The following is an 11,721-nucleotide window of genomic DNA, read 5'->3' as shown; positions in this document are numbered from 1 at the left end:
TAGGAACACTTTTACACCATTGGTGGGAGTGTAAATTAGTCCAACCATTGTGAAAGCCAGTGTGGTGGCAATTCCTCAAGGACCTAGATATAGAAATTCCATTTGACCCAGCAATTCCATTACTGGGTATATATATCCAAAGGAATATAAATCGTTCTATTATAAAGACACATGCACACGTATGTTCACTGTGGCACTGTTTACAATGGCAAAGACCTGGAACCAACTCACATGCCCAACCATGACAGACTGGACAAGGAAAATGTGGCACATATACATCACGGAATCCTATGCAGCAGTAAAAACTGATGAGTTTGTTTCCTTTGTAGGGACCTGGATGAATCTGGAAACCATCGTTTTCAGCAAACTGAAACAATAATAGAAAATCAAACATTGCATGTTCTCACTCATAGGTGGGTGCTGAACAAAGAACACATGGACACAGGGAGGGGAGCATCACACACTGTGGTCTGTTGTTGGGGATTAGGGAAGGGACAGGGTGGGTAGGGAGTTGGGGAGGGATAACATGGGGAGAAATGCCAGATATAGGTGACCGGGATAAAGGCAGCAAGCCACATTCCCATGTATGTACCTATGCAACAATTCTGCATGTTCTTTACATGTACCCCAGAACCTAAAGTGCAATAAAATAAAATAAAATAAAATGAAAAGAATTCAGTATTAACCTTTATGCCACACAAAACTGCAGGCCTGTTGAGTGTCTGTGGCTGACAGTTACAGAGGCTAATGACTGATGAACTGACAGTGTGTAAGCACCGTTTCCTAAGAGTCATGACATTCTTACACTAACATTTAAAAGGTAAAATTGTGTTTTCTTATGCCTAAAGAATAAAAAAAGGTCTTTGATCATTTTGTGGTTGACCTTGCCTCTATGGAGGTTCACAGGAGTTCTGCTCTGCCTTAAAAGGAAACATAGATATAAGCACATTGATTTTGAGAGACCCTTTTTAGTATGGGATATACTACTTTCTGTTTTGTGACATGAAAGTGTATGTTTTTATTTGTTTAAAATATACTTTAATAAATCATTAATCGAAAGTTAATTTAATAAGTCCAACAACCATTACATTTGGATTTTATTGTATAATATATAAGGGGTGTGACAAATTATTTTAAAGGTTAAAAGTCTTCCAAACACTGTGAATATTTCTTTCTTAACTTGACATAATTTTGATCCCATCTGAAATCCATTTTGGAGTCTCAGCAAGGCTGGGCATCTCTGAAAACTGAACTGTTTTGCTCTTTTACTTTGTTATTTTCATAACTTCACAATTACCTTCACTTCTAGTTGTAAATGTTTTTGAAGGAGAAGCTGGCTTCATGATCTACATTGAATTTTTGTTTGTTTGTTTTAAATTATAGAAGACTAAGTGATGAAGAAATATGTATACAAGAAAAAAGTTGTAGCTAAGTTTTACGGAAAAATAGAAAAAGTGATGTTTAATTTTTTTCATAGAGCTAAAATTTTCCACAGTAAATTCCTCTTATACATTTTACGTTTGACAAATAGTCTGATTTTACAACAGGAGAAAAACAATGCATATGGTGCAGTTTGTCCACATGCTAATATATATCTGCTAACTATTCAGATTTTCTCTCGAAAAGAGCCCTTCATAGATACAAATTTAAAAATTGCTTGCCAAGAATGATGCATTAAATAAAATAATGACAAAATGTACACTGAATCCTTCTTTGTTCCTATTGCTAAATGTGTCCTGGTGTGTACTTTGAAATCAGAACGCGTTGACACCAAACTTGTCTTAGCCACTAAGCTGTTAAACAAATTTCTTATAATTCCTGATTTCAGCATTCTCCTCTCTAAGACAGAGACAATAATTTCTTTAAGACCACTGATTTTATAAGACAGCAAGTACTAAACTCTTAGAAAAGTGATATTTGGTAAGCACTCAGTAAGTGATAATTAAGACTAATAACATTAGAGAAACAATTGCAACAAAAGTGAGTCACAATAAAACAGTATTTACCGTAATGTCCCTAGCAATTGTATTAGCACTTATAAAATGTAAAGTTAAATAGAAAATAAATTTAAAGAAATTTGAATATATATATGCTGAAGATATACATCTTCACTAAAAAGTAAAGGTTTTCTTCTATTGTCTGGCTGTTTTACCTTAAGGTAAGTAATATAAATATAACAGAAAGTTTACAGCTATTAGTCCCAAAAGTTTCCTGATATTGATTTATTGATTTCAATTTTTACTAAGATATTTACAGAAACTTAAAAAATGGTTATAAACACTGTTTTGTTTTGAATACAAATTTAGATCAGGTAAATAGAAAATTTATTTTCTATGTTTAATAGTAATAAACATAATTTCATTTTATTAAATCAAACTAATTTCCTTATTTGCATTACTTTATAATACTCCCAACAGCTTCCAGGAAAGTGCTATTGCTTTAACAATTTGATAGATAATGGTGCATAAGCACAGAGCAGCTAAGGAATTTGCACAGAGCCACACAGCCAAAAAGTGGCAAACTCATATTTGGACCAAGACATTTTTGTCTCTAAAGCTCTAGATCTTACCCTTCACATTAATTGGAGGATAAAAAAAGCAATTAAAATGAAAAAATATTATAGCAGTGTGTTTTATTTAATAATTTTTAGAAATTTATTTTAGAATAAACAAAATTAAATATTTCTAAAAGCCACAAAGAAGGCTACATTTTAATTGTGATTCTTTTAAGTAACATACATTACAGCTTCCCAGAGTACATATTAGAAATGTATTTAAATAATATTTTAATATTGAAAGATTAATTTCAATAACAGAGTATATATTCTATCTATATAATTGCATTGCCAATTAGTCAATATCCTCTAAAACATCTCTTTGTTAACATAATTTTGAAAGTATTTGCTTCTCTTCCATTTATGATGTTAGAGAGTGTCGTGAGCCCTTGAATGACATTTGGCCAAGACAATATCTAACACTGAGCAAATTAATTACAACAAACCTGCATTATTTTTGAATACAGTCTTGCGTTGCTTCACAATAAAGATGTGTTCTGAGTGACGCTTCATTAGACAAATTTGTTATTGTGCAAATATCACAGATTGTACTTACACAGACCTAGATGGCATATCCTACTACACACCTAGTATATGATATAGTCAGTTGCTTCTAAGCTACAAGCCTGTGCAGCATACATGTTAATATACAGAATACTTTAGGCAACTGTGAAACAATAGCAAATATTTATGAATATCGAAGGATAGAAGAGGCATAGTAAAAACTATGATAAAAAAGATTAAAAAATGGTACACCTGTATAGAGCACTCAGCATGAATGGATCTTGTGGGATGGAAAGTTGCTGGGTGTGAGTCAGTGAGCGAACGGTGAGAAAATGGTGAAGCCTAGGACATTACTGTACACAACTGTAGATTTATAAACACTATGTGCTTAGACTACACTAAATTCATAAAAAATTTCAATAGTAAAATCAATTTAGCTTACTATTACTTTATAAACTTTTAAAAACATTTTGAATTTTTGCAATAACAGCTTAAAATACTAACATGTCATAAAACTGCACAAAAATATTTTCTTTCTTTATATTGTTATTCTATACACTTGTTTTTATTTCTTAAAATTTGATCTTTTTATTCTCTTACTTTTTAAGGTTTTTGTTAAAAAAAACTTAAGGTACAAACACACATCTTAGCCTGGGCCAACACAAGGTTGGGATCATCAGTATCACTGTCTTCCACTTCCACATCTTGACTCACTAGAAGGTTTTTAGGGATAGTAACCCACATGAAGCCATCATCTCCTGTGATAATGGTGCCTTATTTTGGAATACTTCCTGAAGGACCTGTCTGAGTCTCTTTACTATTAACTTTTTTTTTTTTTTTTAATTTAAGCAGAAGGAGTACACTTTAAAATAATAATAAAAACTATAGTATAGTGAATACTTAATCAGGCAACAGTCATTTATACCACCATGAAATACTATGCACTGTATATAATTGTATGTGCTATATTTATTTTTCATTTTTATTTTTATAGATTTAGTGGTAAAAGTGTGAATTTCTGACATGCATATATTGTACAGGAGTGAAGTTTGGGCTTTTAGTGTACTCATCGCCTGAATAATGAACATTGTAATCAATAGGTAGTATTTCCTACCTTACCGGCCTCCTACCCTCTTACTTTTAAGAGTCTCCAGTGTCTACTTTTCCACTCTGTATGTCCATTTGTGTCCATTGTTTAGCTCCCACTTAATCAGTAAGAATATGTGATATTCAACTACTTTGTTTCTGGGTTATATTGCTTAGGCTAATGGTCTCTAGTTCTGTTCATGTTGCTGCAAGAGACATGATTAAATTCTTTTTTTTATGGCTGAGTAGTATTCCACAGCACAGATGTGTGTAGGTGTGTGTTTGTGTGTGTATGGTATATATATATATACATATATATATATATATATGTGGTATATGTATATACGGTGTGCAGTCTGTGTATATATATACATGCACACAGCATATATACAGATATATGACATATATACATATATACACACTATATATATGTGTGTGCATGTATATGTGTGTATATATATATATACATATATATATACATATATATATATATATATATATATATATATATATATATATCTGCATTGTGGAATACTACTTAGCCATAAAAAAGAATGTAATCATGTCTTTTGCAGCAACATGAACATAACTAGAGACCACTAGCCTAAACAAAATAAATATTCTTAATTACCCTAAGCAAATAATTATCCTAAGCAAATAATTAAAAAATACATATACGTATATATGGTGTGTGAGTGCGTGTGTGTGTATACATACACACATCTGCACCATGGAATACCACTCAGCCATAATACATAAAACGAAGTATTTTATATATGTGTGTGTGTGTGTGTGTGTAATTTGTTTTTTTCAATCATTCACTGATAGACACTTAGGTTGATTTTGTGACTTTGCTATTGTGAATAGTGCTATGGTAAACACATAGGAAAAGGGTTGTTTTTTTTTTTTTGGTGACAGGGTCTCACCTTGCTGCCCAGGCTAGAGTGCAGTGGTATGAATATAACTCACTGCAGTCTTGAACTCCTGGGTTCAGGTGATCTTCCTTCCTCAGCCTCCCCAGTAGCTGGTACTTCAGACATGCACCATCAGACCTGGCAAATTTTTATATCTTTTTTTAGAGACAAGATCTTTCTATGTTGCCCACGATGGTCTTGAACTCCTGGGCTTAAATGAGCCCCCCACCTCAGCCTCTCAAAGTGGTGAGATTAAAGGCATGAGTCACCACACCCAGCTGGTATCTTTTCGATGTAATGATTTCTTTTCTTTTGGGTCGATAACCAGTAGAGGTATTGTTGGATCAAACAATAGTTCCATTTTTAGTTGCTTGAGGTATCGTCATACTGTTTTCCATTCAGGTTGTACTAATTTACATAATCACCAACAGTGTCTAAGTGTTGCGTCTTCTTTTACACATCCTTGCCAACATCTGTTGCTTTTTGACTTTTTTATAATAGCCATTCTGAGTGTCATAAGATGGTATCTCACTGTGGATTTAATTTTCATCATCCTGATAATTAGTGATGCTGTGCATTTTTTCATATATTGTTTTGAGACAGGATCTTGCTCTGTTGCCCAGGCTGAAGTGAAGTGGTATATTCGTGGCTCAGTGCAACCTTGATGTCCCAGGCTCAAGTGGTCCTCCCACCTCAGCCCCACGAAGAACTGGGACTACCAGTGAACGTGACCACACCTGGATAGTTTTTGTATTTTTTTGCAGAGATGAGGTCTTGCTATGTTGCCCAAGCTGGTCTTGAACTCCTGAACTCAAATGATGCACCCACCTTGGCCTCCCAAAGTGCTGGGATTATAGACATGAGCCATTGTGCCCTGCCTTTTTCACATATATTTTTGGCATCTTGTGTGTCTTCTTTTAAGAAATATCTAATCATATTCTTTGCCCACATTTTAATTTTTTTTTCTTTTTGAGTTTGAGTTCTTTATAGATTCTACAAGTGCTATACTTTTATATGACTGCAAGTGGAGTAGGTTTGTTTACACAGCATCACCACAAACATGTGAGTAATACAGTGGACCATGACGTTATGATGGCTACAATGTCACTAGGTGATAGAAAATTTTCAGCTCCATTATAATTTTATGGGACCACTACAGTATATGTCATCTGTCGTTTACTGAAATGTCATTACACAGCACATGCTTATAAATTAATTAATTTGTCAATATTCTTAATAATGTAATACTTCCATATTTACATTAAATTTTATGGTGAAAGTTGATATATCAGGTTTTGAAGCTGTGTCCTTGTCTGCGGTAATACCTGAGGGATTTTTGCCTCTATCCTAGGAAATCAAAGTCATGAACACATGTGGAGTGAGGTTAAGAGTGGAGGTCTAACACGTAAAAGAAAGAGAAAGGAGAACAGCTCTCTCTCTTGAGAGACAGAGTGGTGTTCAAGTGGGACTTCTGGCCTGGCAGCAAAGTGCTGCAGATTTTATAGACAGGCCTGAGGAGGCAGTATCTGATTTACATAGCACCCACAGATTGGTTGGACCAGGTGTGATATTTACATAGCAAGAGGAAGCTGGCTACCCTACCCTAATCTTCTTATTATGCAAATGGGTTATTTGATTGACCAGTGCCATATGGCCTGCTCCTTACTGTACACGCGGCTAACAAAGAGAAGGGAAAATGATGGAGCTGCCATGTTGGACATGCGTAGCCCCAGGTAGCCTTTTCCCGTTGGCACAGCTGCCAGCATTCATTTGTGCAAACTTCTAGCGTGCTTGTCTATGTTTGCAGCTTGATTTTATAGACTGCTCTTCATTAGAAAAGAAAATGATTGTGGGGCTGCTTTTCATTGAAAGGAAAGCCTTACCAAGGCCTTCCTTACCCTCATTATTTGTGTAAATAATTTTTAAACTCCTATATCAGTTTTCTTTAGTTCACACATTATTGGCATTAAGATTAATTTGGTTTTGTTTGCTTGGCACTTTCTTATAAAACTAGAGCAAGGCATGTGCCTTAGAATGGCATTTGGACAGGGTACTACCAATGACTATGCAAATCAATTTTTCAAAGCCTGATTTAAGTTCAGGCTTCTACTAAGTCCCTTTTTTATATGCCATAGGCACCACCATTTTTCTCAATATAATGCTTTACAATACTTATTATAATTGCCTATTTATTATTAATAATCTGAATAGCTACTGACCAGCTTTTATTTTATTTGCACTGCTGGCTAACACTAATCAAATATCCATAATCTATGCTTTTATGTTAAGTATAATTTCCCTTAATATTTGTTTCTCTGTTTAATAAATTTTTATAACTAACTGTTCATTAGTTTGTTCTTCAGTAAAACTTACTGAGGACATAATATGTGTTAGGCACAGTTAAATGTTCTGGAAATGTACAGAAGAAAATTAAACAATAGTGTTTCTTTTCTTTTTTTTTTTTTTTTTTTTTTTTACAGTAGTTAACAGTACCTTTTATATATATATCTCATATCTATCATATATATATAAACTGTAAACAAGAGGTAACAGCGGCTTCTAGAAACTGATTTTCTTCAAGGTTTCCTGTGTGGTAGGCACCTGAAATACTGTAGAAAAGTGTCTTGTGTGGTGTTCTCGTCTCCCTGCTGCTAACTGGGTTCTGTTTTGCGTGACCAGGAATGGTGCGGGCACGACAGCTCAGTGGCTGGGAGGGAATGCGGCCGCCTGAGTGTCTCTCTCTGTCCGTCCCCTGCTTGTGCTCCTATCTGATCAGGCTAGAGACAAAAAAAGATATATAGTAACAAAACAAAACAAAACAAAACAAAACAACAACAAAAAAAACCCAATATATAGATTTCTATAGAATTTCCTTTTTTCCTCTCTCCCACCTTTCCTCTGCAAGGTATTGTTACTATTTTTTGTTACTGGTTTTTGCTGAAATAACCTTGTTTCAGTCACAGCAAGAAACAAAACCCAAACAAACAGAAAACCCCTCTGAAAAGAGTAGAAAACAAAAGGTCTGATCGGGAAAAAAAAAAAAAAAAGGAGCGGGAGGGGGAGGAAGGGGAGGGAGTTTGGTTTTGTTTTTAAATAGGACTGAAGAATAACATTGAAAAATCAGGAGATGATGTCCAACCCTTTTCGCAAGGCAAAGCCCTCCGGTATTTCCGCCTCTGTGGTTTTTGTTTTAAATTCCTTTTTCTCTTCTGGGTGCTGATACTTCTCTCCATCCTCACGTTCTCGGTGTTTTATTATGTTTTGTGTTTTTTTGTTTGTTTAGCTTTGTGTCGCTACCTCAGTTTGCCCCCATGTCCCTTACACACACGCAAAATACTCCTTCAGCGGAGCGAAGAGGTGGCGGATGACTGGCACGCTCCATGACCGGCCCAGCAGTCTCTGCCTCGCCAAGCGGCTCATGTTGGAGACGTCAGTATAGTGGACAGGGAAACCAAATACCCTTTCCATTTCAGTGCACCATCCTATGGTGCACAATAGTGTTTCTTAATGAACATTCAGTCATATATACCAGAGGCAGTAAAGATTAAGCTAAGATTAAATTTATGAGAAAAAGTACATAAAAAAATCACTCTACTCTCCTAAATTAATAAATGACCTCTGCTGGAAGATGGGTAAATGAGAGGAAAGGGGATTACAAGGGGAATAGGAAAAATTTGGGAGTGATATATCCATTCTCTATCTTGATTGCGAAGTAGGTTTTATAGGTATATACATATAACAACACTTACTAAATTGTATCTTTAAAATGCTTATTATATGCTTACTATGCAAATAGTTCTTTAGTTTATTACAACTTTAGTTTATTATAGAGTGATACAGAATATACAGATTAAAAATTACAGATATGTGCAGCTCAAAAAAAAGAGAACTGTTGGCTGAGGTTGTCCAAGATAATTGTGTGGGGACCCAGTAACTCAAGTTTCTATTGAAGGATGTGTAAGATGTAGAGAGATTAAGAAGAGGTGGCCGGGTGTGGTGGCTCATGCCTGTAATCCCAGCACTTTGGGAGGCTAAGGCAGGTGATCACAAGCTCAGGAGATGGAGACCAGCCTGGCCAATATGGTGAAACCCTGTCTCTACTGAAAATACAAAATTTAGCTGGGTGTGGTGGCATGTGCCTGTAGTCCTAGCTGCTTGGGAGGCTGAAGTAGAAGAATTGCTTGAACCTGGGAGGTGGAGGTTGCAGTGAGCCGAGATCATGCCACTGCACTCTAGTGTGGCAACAGAGCAAGAAATGGTCACACACACACACAAAAAAAAAAAAAAAAAAAAAAGAGGCAGGAAGCCCAGTGCATATTAATAGCCCTAAGGTTTTACATTAAAAACAAAGCAAAGTAAAACATCTAGATAACTGATTATCCTAATAGAGTTGAAACTTGCACTACACATTGAGTAAGGAATGTAAACAGAGATATTTAAGTAATCCTGGGATTGAAATAAACATGTAATGGTCAGAAATGATTTACTATAACTCTTAAGTATCTAGATACATAAAACTTTAAGAAAGATGTAGTGATTAAAGGTTAATATTCAATTTTAAAATCCATTTTGGTACTGAACAATATTTAAGACAATTCTGATATTTTCAACTGTAATGGTAAAAGAGTCAAAAGTAATTATTTATTTTAGTTGTTTATTGTCATTAGATGTTTGTAAAAGTCTGCACTAAATACTTGACATGTAATTTTAAAAGGTTACTTTTTCCTAGAGCAGAAAAAGCTCTTCTTGCTCAATGAATAAGATGCAAATACATTGAAAACTTATTTTCTAATTATATTTTTATAAAGAGACACCCTCCACAGCTCAACTTTACTGGGCAGTTCAAAGTCAATTCACAATGTAGTTCTTTCTAAAGGAAAACAAAGTAGCAATCACCTCTGTTTAAGAAAGTAAACAAATGAATTTCATTTTGTTTTTGGCTGGTTTTAACACAAAAATACTGATTTATGCAACTGTCAGGTTTGAATGCATATAAGACGACTTTCTCAGACTGAATGCAATTGATTTTCTATAACAATGTCAACCATTCAATACATCACAGGAGCAATGAGACTGTAATAAATAATCCTTTCAGAAAGAAAGTAATTCTCTCCTTAAACACATAGGTAAATATTGGTTGTTTTTGCTCTATATGTAGAAACTAGACTGTTTTGTGCCTTCAGTTTTAGAATGTCCTTTATTCCTGATCATTTCTTAAGAAACATTATTTTCCCTGATGACCTTTTTTTCAGCTTTGCCTTTGAGATAATGGTTAGAATTAATTTAAGATTGAGTAAAGGCCTGTGGCATCATATTTTAAAAAAGGAAAAGAAAATATTTCAATTTAAGATGATCCTGAAAGAGTTGATGGTACAGAACTGCCACTTTACTTCACCAAAGGTAAGAAATGTACAGTATACCATGTAATTCTGTAAGTCAACTTTGCTTGTATTTACAAGTACGGCAGAAGAGTAGCATTTTAGAATACAACTTTCCCCTCCCCCCCCAAAAAAAGCTAACAAGTTTTATACCTACACCTCTGAATATAATGATTATGAATTTCTACATGTTTTAAGTACTACTGTTACCAGCAGCAAATCTTGTACAGGTCTATATCAACCTCAACCTCCATTCTTGCCTCCTCAGAAGAAAGACTGGAACTGAGTGGAGTATGACGTAAAGGGAGAGATCAAGGCAAGTTTTAGAGCAGAGTGAAAGTTTGTTAGAAAGCCTTAGAGCCAGCATAATAGAAAGTAACAGTACACTTGGACTAGGGCCAAGTGGGTGACTTGAGAGATAAAGAGCATGATTTGACCTTCTTACTTGTGGTTTTGTATGTCGGCATGCTTCTGGTGTCTTATGTTACCTCTCTCCTGATTCTTCTCTTGGGGTGGGCTATCTGTGTGTGCAGTGACCTACTAGCGCTTGGGAGAGGAGCATGCACAGTGTGTTCACTGGAGTTTTATGCATGCTCACTTGCAGCATTCTCCCTTACCAGTCATATGTTCCTAGAAGTTCATACACCAGTTAAATTCCACCATTCTGCCTCTATGCACAAACCTGAGCCTGCTCACCCAACTGCTGAGATCTTATCAAGAAGCTGCTATTTACTAGTTTCAACTGTTTCTCTTTGAGAGACTGCCTTTCCCTGGCACTAGCTGTGATCCCGTTGTCTTAGAAAGACAGTTAACAACTGCCTAACTAACACCTATGGTCATCTGACATTTCTGATGTGTGTGTAGGGGACAGACTTCTCTTGTCGGGCTCAGGTCTGACTAGCTACCTACTGTAACATTATTTTAGTAATAATTTTTTATGTTATATTTTGTTCTTGTATTATTATTAATTATACTTTAAGTTTGGATATATGTGCAAAACGTGCAGATGTGTTACATAGGTATACATGTGCCATGGTAGTTTGCTGCAACCATCAACCTATCACATACATTAGGTATTTCTCCTAATGCTATCCCTCCCTCTATCTGCAACCCGCTGACAGGCCACAGAGTGTGACATTCCCCTCCCTGTGTCCATGTGTTCTCATTGTTCAACACCCACTTATGAGAGAGAACATGCTGTGTTTGGTTTTCTGTTTCTGTGTTAGTTTGCTGAGAATGATGATTTGCAGCTTCATCCATGTCCCTGCATAGGACATGAACTCAT

At 35.4% G+C, this 11,721-nt stretch overlaps 1 long non-coding RNA gene across 1 annotated transcript; it reads right to left on the bottom strand.

Moving 5' to 3' along the window:
- Positions 1–7,501: 7,501 nt before the first annotated feature.
- LOC141581538 (uncharacterized) lies at positions 7,502–8,533 on the bottom strand. The gene is made up of 2 exons (XR_012514235.1): positions 8,198–8,533; positions 7,502–7,835 (listed from the first exon to the last, which is right to left on the bottom strand). It is a non-coding gene; the product is annotated as an uncharacterized LOC141581538 (long non-coding RNA).
- Between the last annotated feature and the right edge of the window lie 3,188 nt (positions 8,534–11,721).

This window comes from Saimiri boliviensis, chromosome 16, assembly GCF_048565385.1.
Source record: "Saimiri boliviensis isolate mSaiBol1 chromosome 16, mSaiBol1.pri, whole genome shotgun sequence".
In the NCBI taxonomy this organism is placed as follows: Eukaryota; Metazoa; Chordata; class Mammalia; order Primates; family Cebidae; genus Saimiri; species Saimiri boliviensis.
The sequence above is the reverse complement of the archived record's forward strand: the minus strand, read 5'-3'. Positions and strand labels throughout refer to the sequence as shown.